The sequence below is a fragment of the Urocitellus parryii genome, chromosome 5 (assembly GCF_045843805.1).
Source record: "Urocitellus parryii isolate mUroPar1 chromosome 5, mUroPar1.hap1, whole genome shotgun sequence".
Lineage (NCBI taxonomy): Eukaryota > Metazoa > Chordata > Mammalia > Rodentia > Sciuridae > Urocitellus > Urocitellus parryii.
Window position 1 is genome coordinate 135,364,351 of NC_135535.1, and position 17,025 is coordinate 135,381,375.

A 17,025-nucleotide genomic window follows, 5' to 3' on the forward strand; every position below is an offset into this window, starting at 1 on the left:
ACTTCTGTTTAAGCTAGGAAGCAGAACATTCCACCCAACTTTGCCACAGTAATTGATAAACAGGATAACATTTAATTGCTTTAGAAAACTTAATAGCCAACTTCTATAGCTGGGGGTGATTTATTCTATCCAAACCATTGGATGGGAAATTTGGGACCTGTTCACTCTCTTCCAAATTAGTTTTTTCATTTGTTAACCTCTAACAAATTATTTTCCACTGGTATTTGATTTTATGACCTGACCATTTCATAATATCTTTAACCTCTGTAGATGGGTTAATGAGTGAGAGACTATAGGTGAGAATCTAGTTCATTATCATTAGGCTTTCTGTTTTTTTGTTTGTCTGCTCTGAAACATAAATCAATTAAGAATTCAAGCACAGTGGAAAGACAACAGATCTTTGATATGGTATGATGACTTTAGTAATTGTGTACACTATGGACACACAGTTGAAATTTTAATATTGAAGTTACAAACTCCATTAGCACCTACAATCTGTGTAAGTTCAGAAAGAATTTTACTTTCATTATGTGAAGGTGTAATGTTTTTTCTACCTCAAGATTATATTAATTGTAAAATCTATTTAATCATAAAATTTCTAAAAGAATGTATTGATTTGATTTATAGAGATTTAAAAGTATCTATATTACCAAAATTCTCAGAAAATAAACAAGTTGAATATCTAATACTTTCAAATGTGCTATCCTTATAGAAACCATTATGAAAATGTTTCAAGAAATCAAATTCACACAATTAAGCCCGATCTTTGCGAATGCGACTAGTTTTAACATTTATGGTTTAATATTAACATCTATATCTTCTCTGATTTATTAGTGTTCATTAAAACAAAGCATAGATGTTATTCTACTTATGTATGTCTTTCACATAAACTTATATAGGTTTTTGGGTTGCATAAGGTACCCTCTTTTACTTAATGTTTAAAATTATAAAAAACGTAAATTTGTGTTCAATCAAATTGAATCTTATCCCAATGAACTTTTACTTCAACAGTGCTTATGTATTGCAATATGTCAACTTGTAGATAAATTTCTAAGATCTATAATAACTTAAAAACTTGACCTCATATTAATTTAAATTAATTAGTGCATATCCACTGGATATCTAAATCATCTCTAAGATAGAAATATTTATTACTAAGCATAATTTTTAATTGTACATAGATTTGCTTCTTCTTTTTACCTACTACAGAAAGGTTGTGTCATTGGCTCGGTTTTGGGTTTTTGTTTTTGTTTTTGTTTTTGTTTCTTTGTTTTTTTTTTTTTTTTTTTTTTAGTAGTAGATAAACACAATACCTTTATTTTGTTTATTTTTATGTGGTGTTGAGGACCAAACCCAGGGCCTTACAAGTGCTGGGCAAGTGCTCTACCACTAAACTACAACCCCAGTCACCGTCTTTGGCTCTGTTAATCAGTTAAATTTGTTTTATTTCTGCCATTTTGAAAATTGCATAAGGAGGGTATGTGTACTAAGACAAACGGTTGTTCTCTCTGCTAGTCTGTTGAAAGTGATGCATGAGAGCTCACTAACATCTATTCCCTAGTTCTCTGTAAGAGAAATTAAAAACTACATGAATCAGACCACTATAGTAATGGTGATAGGCAGATGTGTAAGGTAGTAAGATGAGTTTTTATTAAGAGAAGAGTTTGTCCTAAAATAAAAGAGCTTGTTGTTCTAGAATGAGAAAGGGGGTTATAAAGGACACAATTTGAATTGATACAGAAAGTTATTAAAATTTGAGCAAAGGGAATTTTATAGCCTTAGCCAGAGCTATCTCAGTTTTGATGGATTAATTCATAAGATTTTATTTATGCTTATAGATCCTGTAATATCAAACACTGATGCAAAACTATAAATTTGTTTTCTCAGTCAAAATAATTATGTTCTTGGATTACTGGTCTACTCCAATTAGAGACTATACGATATCTGTTTTGTAACAAAGATTCTGTGTTTTCTCAGTAATCTGTCCTATTCATGCTTATTTTATGAAGTTTTCCCACATGTGAAAGATTGAAACACTGTACAATCATGTTAGTATCTGTTTGTCTTCAAATATTAAATGTTACTATAAAAACAACAGGCAAATTTTCCAGGCAGCTATGATCTGACTCTTGTCTTAAAGTGTTTAAATCTCCTGACAACTTCTGATTTTTTGTCAGATTCAAATGTAAAATTAAAATGTTAAGGTATCTTTTACACTGAAAATTGTCTTTTGAGATTTCCCAGAGGATCTCTGAAAAATTACAAAAGTCTATTCTTCACCTTGAAAAAGAAAATGTACTGGAAATAACTGAGTTTATTTATTACTATTTGTCAACACCCTATCACTGTAAATGATACATTTCTATTTATCACCATCAGAGTCCTGACACTGCTTTGCACTGCAGTTTTTTTAATATTTATTTTTTAGTTGTAGTTGGACATAAAACCTTTATGTATTTATTTTTATGTGGTGCTGAGAATAGAACCCAGGGCCTCACATGTGCTAGGCGAGCGCTCCACTGCTAAGCCACAACTCCAGGCCTGCACTGCACAGTTTTATGAGTCATAATTTCTGTTATTTTTAGAAGTATTAACTTGAGTCATGCCTGTAATCCCAGCAACTAGGGAGGCTGAAGCAGGAGGAACCCAAGTTCAATGTCAGCCTTAGCCACTTGGCAAGGCCCTCAGAAAGTTAGCAGAGACACTGTCTCAAAATAAAAAAATAATTTTAAACATAGGACTGGAGGTATAGCCCAGTGCTAACACACTCTTGGGTTCAATCTCCATTACCAAAAACCAAAAATTTTAAATACAAATATTAACTTGGTTACAACCTTACTTTTTAAATTTGAATCAAGCTGCTTCTAGGCCATTAGTTCTCAATTGTAGATATGTGTCACTTTTTATGGAGTTCAACTTACAGAAGTTAGGACATACTCCAGACTTTCTGAATAACTTTACTTGATATTCTTGATATATTCTTGGGATATTCATGGTATGTTATATCTGGGATTATTATGGTATCAAGATATTTTCAGGGGACTGGGGATGTGGCTCAAGCGGTGGCGCACTCGCCTGGCATGTGCAGGGTGTTGGGTTAGATCCTCAGCACCACATAAAAATAAAATAAAGATGTCGTGTCCACCAAAACCTAAAAAATAAATATTAAAAAATTCTCTCTCTCTCTCTCTCTTAAAAAAAAAAAAGATATTTTCAGGTTGGGGTTGTAGCTCAGTGGCAGAGTGCTTGCCTAGCATATGTGAGGCACTGGGTTTGATCATCAGTACCGCATAAAAATAAAGAAATAAAAGTATTGTGTCTACCCCCAACTAAAAAAATAAATAAAATTTGAAAATTTTTTAAAGATATTTTCTCTAAAAGTATAAGCTCGCAACATGGCTGCCGGTGAGGAAGCAGCGATTCCAACGTCTCCACTTTAACAGGATAAGAAAGACCCACCTGAACAGATGCAGCCTACCTACGGAGGAACTTCTAGCATAATTCCCTTAAGAGGAGAGCAGCCATGAACTGGTAGGTTTATTGGAAGTGACAGTTCGTCCCAGAGAAGTGGATCATGGATGGCCACTCGGGCACAGAGGTCTAGTCCCGCAGCCATCAGCCACTCTGCAAACGGCTCCCCCGGAAGGCCTAGAGCTCGCTCTGGGAGCAGCCACTTCACCTGCCTGGTTCCTAACCACGCGGCCACAGCTACCCGGCTCCACAGGTGGCCCCGCGGTGGGTGCAGAAGTAGAGTCCTGAGGCCAGCGGCCACTTTTGCAAGTGGCTGACACCCGAGCGGTTTGGCCCACCCCGCCCGAACAGGCACTCGGCCTCTGCCATCAGGGCTCCCCTGGGATCTCAGCTCATTCAGCTACGGAACAGGTGATTTCAGGCTGGTATTTGCCTGCGTCTAGCAGTCAGATTTCTTGCTCAGGCTTGGGACTGGGGATCTTGTGGAGAATACTCCTAGAGGCTCGTGCCTGGCAAGGCGTGCACCAGGCACTGAGCAGCTGGATTCTGGTTCCCGGGGCTAACCTGGCCCAGGTCTGAGGAAACTGCGGAGACTGCCGGTGGAGGCCAGCTCCAAGTGGCGCGTGCGCTGAGCTTGGGGTGACTGGGTTCTGACTCCCGAAACAGTTTTGGCCTGGGGGCAGGGGAACCCATGGGGGTCGCTTGCTGGAGCCAGCTCCCAGTGGAGAGTGTATCGGGATCCGAGAGGCGGGGTTCTGGCTACCGAAGCTGCTTCGGCCCAAGGATAGGGAACCAGCGGTGTCTGCTTCTCAGTCATGCTCCTGCTGGGTGCTGTGGGGCAGAGTGGAGCTTCCTCCTGCTCCCAGAGCAGGCCAAGTGACCCGCCGGCGTGGTATCATGACACACCAAATGCAGCGGGGGCTGAAGAGAGTAGCCGCCCACGCCTAGAATAGGACCAGCGACCCCGAGGAGCGGTAGCCAAGTAACCTCATTTGCAGTAGGGGCTGTGCAGAGCTGCCATCTGAGCAAGCAGGGCAGGCAGACCTGCAGCCCACTGGAAAGACAGGCCAGGTAGCTTGCCAGCGTGGTGGACACGCAACACCGAGGCAGTCGCGTCACACTGGTTGGAGTGGGGGTGGAGCAGGGTTGCCATCCGGGTCCGGAGGGGGCTCACAGACCCGTTGGAGAGGTAGTCAGGTACCCCCATTGGGAGTGGGGGCTGTGCAGAACTGCGACCCACCGGCCTAGAGGCCTGCCAGCACGGTAGACACGTCACACCAATTGGAGTGGGGACCCAGCAGAGCCGCCACCCACATCCAGATCAGGACCAACGACCCCAGGGTGTGGTAGTTACGTTACCACAATTGGAGTGGTGGCAGAGCAGAGCCGCCACCCGTGCACCGCAGGGGGGACAGACCTGCGACCGATCAGCGGGGTAGACAGATCACCCTAATTAGAGGAGGAGCACAGCCACTACCCGCCCTGCAAGGGAGACTTCCCAACTATACAAGAGCAATATTAATAAATAGGGGGTATATTTCAAAAACACAACAGTTGCACCAAGCAGAAAGAAACGCGAGCAGTATGAAAAGACAAGGAAAGAAAGGACCACAAGCAACGCAGGTCAACTCAACTTTAGAAGAGGTAATAGCTGCAACAGATGGAATGTCAGATAAAGAGTTGAGGATACATATGCTTCAGATGATCTGGAGTCTCAAGGAAGACATGAGACAGCAAAATCAGACAATGAAAGATCACATTGACAAACAAATCCAGGAAGTAAAAGATCAATTTCACAGGGAGATAGAGGTAATAAAAAACAAACAAATAGAAATCCTAGAAATGCAGGAAACAATAAACCAACTTAAAAACTCAGTTGAGAATACTACCAGCAGAGTAGATCACTTAGAAGAGAGAACATCAGACAATGAAGACAAAGTATTTCAACTGGAAAAGAACATAGACAGCTCAGCAAGACTGCTAAGAAACCATGAGCAGAACATCCAAGAATTATGGGACAATATCAAAAGACCAAATTTAAGAGTCATTGGGATACAGGAAGGCACAGAGCTCCATACAAAGGAATAAACTGTCTATTCAGTGAAATAATACGAGAAAACTTCCCAGACTTGAAGAATGAGAAAGAATCCCAAATCTTAGAAGCCTACAGGACGCCAAATGTGCAAAATCATAAGAGATCCACACCTAGACACATTATAATGAAGATGTCCAACATACAGAATAAGGAGAGAATTTTAAAAGCTGCAAGAGAAAGAAACCAGATTACATTTAGGGGTAAACCAATCAGGATAACAGCTGATCTCTCAACACAGACTCTGAAAGCTAGAAGATCCTGGAATAACATATTTCAAACTCTGAAAGAAAATGGGTTCCAACCAAGAATCGTGTATCCGGTGAAATTAAGCTTCAGGATAGAAGATGAAATTAAAACCTTCCACGATAAACAAAAGTTAAAAGAATTCACAGCTAGAAAACCATCTCTTCAAAAAATCCTTGGCAAAACATTACAGGAAGAGGAAATGGAAAATAACATTGAAAACCAACAATGGGAGGTAGGACAGTAAAGGGGGAAAAGTAGTCAAAGTGGATAATAAATCAGGTTTAGTAACATCAATAAACAAATATGGCTAGAAGAACAAACCATATCTCAATAATAACCCTAAATGTTAATGGCTTAAACTCACCAATCAAGAGACACAGGCTAGTAGAATGGATCACAAAACAAGACCCAACAATATGCTGCCTACAGGAGACGCATCTGATAGGAAAAGATATTCATAGACTGAAGGTGAAAGGTTGGGAAAAATCATACCACTCATATGGACTGCGGAAACAAGCAGGAGTGGCCATACTCATATCTAATAAAATAGATTTCAAACCAAAGTTAATCAAAAGGGATAAAGAAGGACACTTCATACTGCTCAAGGGAACTATACACCAACAAGACATAACAATCATAAATATATATGCCCCAAATAATGGCGCAGCTGTGTTCATCAAGCAAACTCTTCTCAAGTTCAAGAGTCTAATAGACCACCATACAATAATCATGGGAGACTTCAACATACCTCTCTCACCACTGGACAGATCTTCCAAACAAAAGTTAAATAAGGAAACTATAGAACTCAACAACACAATTAACAACCTAGACCTAATTGACATATATAGACTATACCACCCAACATCAAGTAGTTACACTTTTTTCTCAGCAGCACATGGAACCTTCTCAAAAAGAGACCATATATTATGTCACAGGGCAACTCTTAGACAATATAAAGGGGTAGAGATAATACCATGCATCTTATCTGACCACAATGGAATGAAACTGAAAATCAATGATAAAAGAAGGAAGGAAAAATCAAGCATCACTTGGAGAATGAACAATAGGTTGTTGAATGATCAATGGGTTTTAGAAGACATCAAGGAGGAAATTAAAAACTTCCTAGAGTTAAATGAAAACACAGACACAACATATCGGAATCTATGGGACACATTGAAAGCAGTTCTAAGAGGAAAATTCATGGCTTGGAGTTCATTCCTCAAAAAAAGAAAAAACCAACAAATAAATGATCTCATACTTCATCTCAAAATCCTAGAAAAAGAAGAGCAAAACAACAGCAAAAGAAGTAGAAGGCAAGAAATAATTAAAATCAGAGCTGAAATTAATGAAATTGAAACAAAAGAAACAATTGAAAAAATTGACAAAACTAAAAGTTGGTTCTTTGAAAAAATAAATAAAATTGACAGACCCTTAGCCATGCTAACGAAGAGAAGAAGAGAGAGAACCCAAATTACTAGCATATGGGATGAAAAAGGCAATATCACAAAAGACACTTCAGAAATACAGAAGATAATCAGAAATTATTTTAAATCCTTATACTCCAATAAAATAGAAGATAGTGAAGGCATCGATAAATTTCTTAAGTCATATAATCTGCCCAGGTTGAGGAAGGAGGATATAGACAATCTAAACAGACCAATAACAATAGAGGAAATAGAAGAAACCATCAAAAGATTACCAACTAAGAAAAGCCCAGGACCGGATGGGTATACAGCAGAGTTTTACAAAACCTTTAAAGAGGAACTAACACCAATACTTTTCATTCTATTTCAGGAAATAGAAAAAGAGGGAGAACTTCCAAATTCATTCTATGAGGCCAACATCACCCTGATTTCGAAACCAGACAAAGACACTTCAAAGAAAGAAAACTACAGACCAATATCTCTAATGAACCTTGATGCAAAAATCCTCAATAAAATTCTGGCGAATCGGATTCAAATACATATCAAAAAAATTATACACCATGATCAAGTAGGATTCATCCCTAGGATGCAAGGCTGGTTCAATATACAGAAATCAATAAATGTTATTCACCACATCAATAGACTTAAAAATAAGAACCATATGATCATCTCCATAGATGCAGAAAAAGCATTCGACAAAGTACAGCATCCCTTTATGTTCAAAACTCTAGAAAAATTAGGGATAACTGGATCATACCTCAACATTGTAAAAGCAATCTATGATAAGCCACAGGCCAGCATCATTCTGAATGGAGAAAAATTGAAGGCATTCCCTCTAAGATCTGGTACAAGACAGGGATGCCCTCTCTCACCACTTCTGTTCAACATAGTCCTCGAAACACTGGCCAGAGCAATTAGGCAGAAGAAAGAAATTAAAGGCATAAAAATAGGAAAAGAAGAACTTAAATTATCACTATTTGCAGATGATATGATCCTATACCTAGCAGACCCAAAAGGGTCTACAAAGAAGCTATTAGAGCTAATAAATGAATTCAGCAAAGTGGCAGGATATAAGATCAACACGCATAAATCAAAGGCATTCCTGTATATCAGCGACAAATCCTCTGAAACGGAAATGAGGACAACTACTACATTCACAATATCCCCCCAAAAAATAAAATACTTGGGAATCAACCTAACAAAAGAGGTGAAAGATTTATACAATGAAAATTACAGAACCCTAAAGAAAGATATAGAAGAAGACCTTAGAAGATGGAAAAATATACCCTACTCATGGACAGGCAGAACTAACATCATCAAAATGGCGATATTACCAAAAGTTCTCTATAAGTTCAATGCAATGCCAATCAAAATCCCAACAGCATATCTTGTAGAAATAGATAAAAGAATCATGAAATTCATATGGAATAATAAAAGACCCAGAATAGCAAAAACAATGCTAAGCAGGAAGTGTGAATCAGGCGGTATAGCGATACCAGACTTCAAACTATACTACAGAGCAATAGTAACAAAAACAGCATGGTACTGGTACCAAAACAGGCAGGTGGACCAATGGTACAGAATAGAGGACACAGTAACCAATCCACAAAACTACAACTATCTTATATTTGATAAAGGGGCTAAAAGCATGCAATGGAGGAAGGATAGCATCTTCAACAAATGGTGCTGGGAAAACTGGAAATCCATTTGCATCAAAATGAATCTGAATCCCTGTCTCTCGCCATGCACAAAAGTTAACTCAAAATGGATCAAGGAGCTTGATATTAAATCAGAGACAAGGCATCTGATAGAAGAAAAAGTTGGTTATGATCTACATGCTGTGGGATTGGGCTCCAAATTCCTCAATAGGACACCCATAGCGCAAGAGTTAACAACTAGAATCAACAAATGGGACTTACTCAAACTAAAAAGTTTTTTCTCAGCAAAAGAAACAATAAGAGAGATAAACAGGGAGCCTACATCCTGGGAACAAATCTTTACTCCACACACTTCAGATAGAGCCCTAATAACCAGAATATACAAAGAACTCAAAAAAATAGACAATAAGATAACAAATAACCCAATCAATAAATGGGCCAAGGACCTGAACAGACACATCTCAGAGGAGGACATACAATCAATCAACAAGTACATGAAAAAATGCTCACCATCGCTAGCAGTCAGAGAAATGCAAATCAAAAGTACCCTAAGATACCATCTCACTCCAGTAAGACTGGCAGCCATTAGGAAGTCAAACAACAATAAGTGCTGGAGAGGATGCGGGGAAAAGGGCACTCTTGTTCATTGCTGGTGGGACTGCAAACTGGTGCAGCCAATTTGGAAAGCAGTATGGAGATTTCTTGGAAAGCTGGGAATGGAACCACCATTTGACCCAGCTATTCCCCTTCTCGGTCTATTCCCTAAAGACCTAATAAGAGCATGCTACAGGGACACTGCTACATCGATGTTCATAGCAGCTCAATTCATGATAGCAAGACTGTGGAATCAGCTTAGATGCCCTTCAATAGATGAATGGATAAAAAAAATGTGGCATTTATACACTATGGAGTATTACTCTGCATTAAAAATGACAAAATCATAGAATTTGGAGGGAAATGGATGGCATTAGAGCAGATTATGCTAAGTGAAGCTAGTCAGTCTTTAAAAAACAAATACCAAATGACTCCTTTGATATAAGGGGAGTAAACAAGGACAGGGTAGGGACGAAGAGCTTGAGAATAAGATTTACAGTAAACAGGGATGAGAGGTGGGAGGGAAAGGGAGTGAGAAGGGGAATCGCATGGAAATGGAAGGCGATCCTCAGGGTTATACAAAATGACATATAAGAGGAAAGGAGGGGTAAGACAAGATAATACAAATGGAAGAAATGATCTACAGTAGAAGGGGTAGAGAGAGAAAAGGGGAGGGGAGGGGAGGGGGGATAGTAGAGAATAGGACAGACAGCAGAATACATCAGACACTAGAAAGGCAATATGTCAATCAATGGAAGGGTAACTGATGTGATTCAGCAATCTGTATACGGGGTGAAAGTGGGAGTTCATAATGCACTTGAATCAAACCGTGTAATATGATGTATTAAGAACTATGTAATATTTTGAAAGACCAATAATAAAAAAAAGTATAAGCTCATCTGCTTTCATAAAATGTACATAATGTTTACTCTGAGTTATTATGTTTATAATCATTTTGTCTAAATTTTTTGGATTGATTTCATTTTCTGGTTTTGCATGTTCCAGAAACATGTAGATGTCCGTATTTAAATTTTATTTTTCTTGAAATAAACTCTATTTTTCATTTTTAAAAATTATTAATAATAAATTAACTGCCACCATTTAAAGTCTTTTGTCATCTATAGATATATTCTGTCTATTTACACCTCATGCTTCCCACAAAGTCCTTGTAATCAGCTCCAGGCCAAAGAAGTGAGTGAGAGCCCCATGGAGAAGGACTACATGTGGAATTTTCTGTACCAGCTTCTGACAATATAACTTAAACATCCTTAAGATTATCAGCACACTAAACCAGGGTTCCCAGGACCCTTATAAAGATGATGTGTTCACAGAACTGCTAACCCTACAGCCAGCCTTAAATAAGGCTGGATGAACTGATGAGGAATGACTATAGTTTTTGCTGGAACTACTTTGATGATATTTGAATGTTCTATCCTCCAGACATAAAAAGAAGCCCATTCTCTTCACTCTTAAAACTATCATAATAATTTACTAAACATAAAACTCATAATAATTTACTAAACACTGCTTTTGTAAAGTGACATGAAACACTTATAAATGATATCTCAATCTACCTTGCATCAGCTTTCTAGAATTCAGAATTTTTTTGGATATTCTTGTTTTTATGGCAATAAAGCTATCTTTATTTGATACCCTCACTAGGACATAATTGGAAATACTGGATTTGCAATGAAATTCACATTTGAAAATGATGCTCATTCAATCGGATATGACCAGACAATTTTTAGGAACTAAGGTGAACTTGCAAAGCCTTCTTTAGAAAATCTGGTTTAAAGAGTTCCCAGTCTGAAAAAAAAAAAAAGAGTTCCCAGTCTGGCAGGTGATTATATAAAACTTAATCACTTCTAAGAGGCCCAGGAACTTTAAGATATTTGGGGAACATTAAAAATATGGAATTATTGGGCTGGAGATGTAGCTCAAGTGGTTGCGTACTCGCCTAGCATGCATGAGGCACTGCGTTCGATTCTCAGCACCACATAAAAATAAAATAAAGATATTGTGTCCACCTAAAACTAAAAAATAAGTACTTTTTAAAAATATGCAATTCTTTTAGATATTATAGCTGAAACCTTGTAACAAGTTCTTGGCTTGGATTTCTAACCTTAGGACCACAAATCATAAGAGGTATGACAAGATCCAAACTAACCAAATTATGCTATGCATATGTATGAATACATCACAATGAATTCCAATTTTACATATAACTATAATGTACCAATTTTTAAAATAAATAAATAAATAGAAGGAAGACCAATAGATAGTAAAGGTATTGGGAAGAGAGGAGTATAAGGGGAAGTATTGTGGATTGAAATGGAGTAAACTACATTCTACTATCATGTATAACTACAAGAAAATTTAAAAAGAAATGGAGTAAACTTTAAGTACACTATCTATAACTATGTATACTATCTATAACTATGTATAACTATGCACTAATAAATAAAAACTTTTTTAAAAAAGAAAAAAATTGAACCTGAAATTCTCAAGGACATTTAGAGCAAAACCAACTTAAGAAGGACCATTCTCCCTGTGTCTTTATAAATAAAATATGTCAAATCTAATCTGATGTTATTTTCTAATCAAGAATAACTTTTCTATGAGATTTTTAAAATCAAAACCAGGGAATCTAGAGGAAAAATGTCATTTCAATGGAAAGCTATTTGTAATACTTTGTTGAAAATAAACTGTAAAAACCTGGTAGACATTAATTTATGATGAGAATGATTTTAATAGACTTCATCCCCATCTGGAATAATTTTTTTTTATTTATTTGTAATTCATCTTAACATTCCTTTCCTCCACAAAAATTGGTGCTCTTTTGACTTTTTTTAAACTGGTAGAATATTTGCCTGGCTCTCTCATATCATGAGAAAAATTGTTTAAAACATCTTGTAAGTTGGCTTTTTTTTTCTTGTTGTAAGCTCATCCTTTACATTTTTTTTTCCTCATGGTAAATACACATCAAATTTATCATTCTAACTATTGAAAGCATACAACTCAGTGATATTTAGTGCACTGACAATACTATGCAATCATCATCACCATCTAATTCCAGACCATTTTCACTATGGTAAAATGAAAGCCCAGACTCTGTGGCTCTCATTCCTCATTCCCCTCTCCTCAGCCCCTGGCAATCACTACTATGCTCTATGAATTTGCCTATTCTAGATATTTTATATAAATGTAATCACACAAAATATGGTCTTTTGTTACTAGATTCTTTCATTTATCATAATATTTTCAAGGTTCAATCAATGTAGTATATATCAGCACTTCATTTTTTTATGACTGAATATTCTCTTTCATGAATTTAATACATTTTGTTTATTCATCCAGTGATGGACATTTAGGTTGCTTCCACCTTTTTACTATTGTAAATAGTGTTGCTATGAACATTCATGTACATATTTTTGCTTAAAAATCTGCTTAGAATTGTAGTTCTGTTTAATTGTTGAGGAATTATCAAACTCTTTCTCATAGATGCTTTAGTATTTTATATCCCTATCATCAATGCACAAAGAGGGTGCCAATTTTTCCACAACTTCACCATGCTTATTATTTATTATTCTGTTTATAGTCATCCTATTGAGTATGAATTGGTTATCTTTATGGTTTTGATTGTAATTCCCTAAAGGAACATATGTTGTGCTTGATACTTATGCTTCTTGGCCAATAAAATTATTTTAATATGCATTTTGAGAAGCTAACCAGCCATCTTTTGCACAAAAGTTTAATCTTCATCTGTAAAATGAAAAAAAAAAACTAGATTTGGAGAAATTCAGGAATTTCATGATGTTCCCTAGCTCAGTAGTTTCCCAGGGACTGGGGAGTGAATAGGAGCTGGAATTCAAACATAGATCTGTCAGAATTCAAGCCTACACTTTGCCCTGGCATAGCTCTGATTGAAACTTACTTAAAACTACTGATTCTGGGAAGGGCAGGTTGAGTACCTCTTTAAATACTGACTTGAGAAGTGCACAGGAAGAAGATAAAATGGGAATAAATACTACAGTCCCTTAAATTTTAAAATAAATTCTATATGCATACATTAGAAACAAGAATATTTACCTTACAGACACTTTAAGTGTGCTGGGGATGTGACTCAGTAGTATAACGTTTGCCTAGTATGCATGAGGGTTTGATCCCCAGCACAACACACACATTAAAAAAAGAGGCCCCTTCCCCATGCTTTTTGTGGACTGGAGCTTTAGTTTCAAATTATTTACAATTTTTATACCAAAGAAAAATAAATAAATAAAAAGAAAAGTATTAGAAATCTTACTTTTAAAAGTATTGTTATGGTCAGTGCCGAGGACAAAACTGTATGTTCCCCAAATTTGCATGTTGAACCTCTACCTCCCAACATGTGATGTGACCATACTTAAAGATAAAGCTTTTAGTAGTTAATTAAAGTTAAATGATGGCATGATGATGGGGACCCTAATCCAATAAGTGTCCTTAAAAGAAGAGAAACCAACAGTAAGTATGTATACATATAAAAAAGATCACATGAGGACACCGAGAGAAGGCAGTCATCTGCAAACCAGGAAGATACAATCTTTTCCAAGCTAGGTGTGGTGGTGTGTGCCCGTAATTCCAACAACTTGGGAGGTTGAGGAAGTAGGATCACAAGTTCAAATGATAGCCTCAGCAACTTAGCAAGGCCTAAGCAACTTAGGGAGACCCTGTCTCAAAATTTAAAAACAATGATAATTAAACACTATAATCTTTTCCAAGTGCATTTTCTATGAAGTATTTTTCATTTTTATTTTCTGAATATGAAACAACATTTTGCCAAAAAGAAAGGTTTGCTGATTTCTAAAAAATATTAACTATATAAATAGTAAAATGAAGAGATAAAAATATGCCACTTAAAACTTATGCATCCACTTTCATGTTCAAAACACTAGAAAAACTAGGGATAGTAGAAACATACCTCAACATCGTAAAAGCTATATGTGCTAAACCCAAGGCCAGCATAATTCTAAACAGAAAAAAACTGAAAGCATTCGCTCTAAAAACTGGAACAAGACAAGAATGCCCTCTTTCACCACTTTTATTCAACCATCATCCTTGAAACTCTAGTCAGAGCAATTTGAAAAAAAATAAAGGGATACAAGTAGATAAAGAAGAATTCAAAATATCACTATTTGTCGATGACATGATTCTATATCTAGAAGTTCCAAAAAATTCCACAAAAAACTTCTAGAACTGATAAATGAATTCAGCAAAACACCCATAAATCAAACATGTTCTATATATCAGCAATGAATCCACTGAGAAGAGAAATTAGGAAAACTACCCCATTCACAATAGTCTCAAAAAAAATTGGGGAATCAATCTAAAAAAAGAGGTGAAAGAACTCTACAATGAAAACTACAGAACAGGTGAAAACAGGAGCCAACCCAAGGATGTCCTATATAACTTCTCTGACCACTGCCAAGATTCTGTGAACCCGATGGCTTTCATCATCACTTTCTACCATTGTGGGGCTCCTAGGAAACCTTTGCTTGTAAGGGTGATCATGAAGAAAAGGAGAAGAACAATGCTATCAATCTGCTCATTGTCAACCTGGCCTTCTCTGACTTCCTCGGGGGCTTCATCTGCCAGCCACTCACAGGACTATTGATGGAATCTTTGACAAGGTCCTTTGCAAGATGTCAGCCTTCATCCAGTGTGCATCAGTGACAGTCTCCATCCTCTCACTTGTCCTTGTGGCCCTGGAGAGGCATCAGCTCACTATCAACCCAACGGGCTGGAAGCCCAGCATCTCCCAGCCTCCATGGGAATTGTGGCCATCTGGCTCATTGCTTTCTTTCTTTCCCTACCCTTTCTGACTAACAGTATCCTGGAGAATGTCTTCCACAACAACCACTCCAAGGCTCTGGATTTTCTGGTGGACAAGGTGGTCTGTACTGTATCTGTACCACCATCGCATTAGCTGTACCACCTTCCTCTCTTCCAGTACTGCACCCTTCTAGGCTTTATTCTGATCTGCTGTGTACATAACTACCAGTGCCTGTGGAGGCAGGGGTGTGTGTTCCCCAAGGGCACCTACAGCTGGCAAGCTGGGCAGATGAGAATGATCAGCTGGATGTTCATGGCAATGGTGGCTGATTTTGCCATATTCTGGCTGCCCTTGCGTGTGTCCAATACCTGGAGGACTGGCATCATGAAGTCATCTCTGTCTGTCACAGAAACCTCATCTTCTTGGCGTGCCACATGATTGCCACAGCCTCTACCTGTATCTACCTGTTAATTCATGTCTTTCTCGATGCCAACTTCAAGAAGGAGGTCAAGACCCTGGTGCTGACCTTCCAACAGAGTTCCCCCTTGGAGGAGTTGAGCATTTGCCCCTGTTCACAATGCTCTGAGTCTTTGAGGCTAAGTGGAAGATCCAACCCCATTTAAACAGGCCCTAGGATTCTCTGCCATTTTCCTTGCCAGGCCTTTCAATATAGCTAATTGGACATGCTGCAAGCTGGCAACCCCATTGTTTAGTCAGCTTTTTTCCTGCTGTGTCTAAAAGACCCAACCTGAACAATTGTAAAGGAGTAAAGGCTTAGTTAGGGGCTCACAATTTCAACATTCTCAATCCATAAACAGCAGGCTCCATTCCTCATGTCTTGAGGGGAGGCAGAAGATCATGACAGAAGACTGTGGTAGAATAAACCAGCTCACATGAAGATCAGGAAGCAGAGAGAGACTCCACTCCCCAGATATAAAATATATACCTCATAGCCATGCCCCCAAAGAACTACTTCCTCCAGCAACACCCACCTGCCTCCAGTTACTAATTGGTTAACCCCATCAGGGATTAATTCACTGATTAGGTGAAGACTATACCCAATCAATTCTCCTCCAAGCTCTCTTGCAGTGTCTCACACTGAGCTTTTGGGGGACATCACATCTAAACCACAACACCCATCATTCCTGGATTTAGGGCCCAGATAGTCTGGCAAGATTCCATTTTTGCATTATTTGCCTTGTGAAGCCTGACCCTTGCATAGTTCTGCTGTTTATTTTTGGAAGGATTTTGATTCCAGATTCTGCAGTTTATGGTGCACCTTGTGTCTTGAGCTACAGAATGGCAGAGCCAGAGGTGTCTGTCTATAACAGAAAGGGTTCATTGTATTAACTCAGCAACAGATGCCTGGCCTGGGAAGCCAGGGAGTTTTCTCCACCAAAAACCTTGAGGCAACTGTGAAGTGAGGAAAGGAGCACTTGGAGAAAGAGCTCTGAACCTTGGTCACCCCTGCCCGCTGGGAGAGATGACATGTGTGTGTATGTGCTTCACAAGTGGCAAGAATTCCGTAGATTCAAGGCAGTGTAATTCCTGTTGTGCCATTAGCATATCCAGCTGAAGAGGACAGATCCTGGTAGTCTTGAGTCCTCAGGGCCCTCTGCAGTAGGAGTTCTACATTTCACACTCTACTACATTATTTTTCCCATTTACTGTGCCTGTTACCTTTATGGACATAAACTTACAAGGTTGTCAACACCTGGTGAATGACCT

General features: G+C 38.1%; 1 pseudogene; it reads left to right on the forward strand.

Annotated features, from left to right (window-relative positions):
- Nucleotides 1–3,395: 3,395 nt before the first annotated feature.
- LOC144255062 (neuropeptide Y receptor type 4-like) lies at nucleotides 3,396–15,920 on the forward strand (annotated as a pseudogene).
- The last annotated feature ends 1,105 nt before the right edge of the window (nucleotides 15,921–17,025 follow it).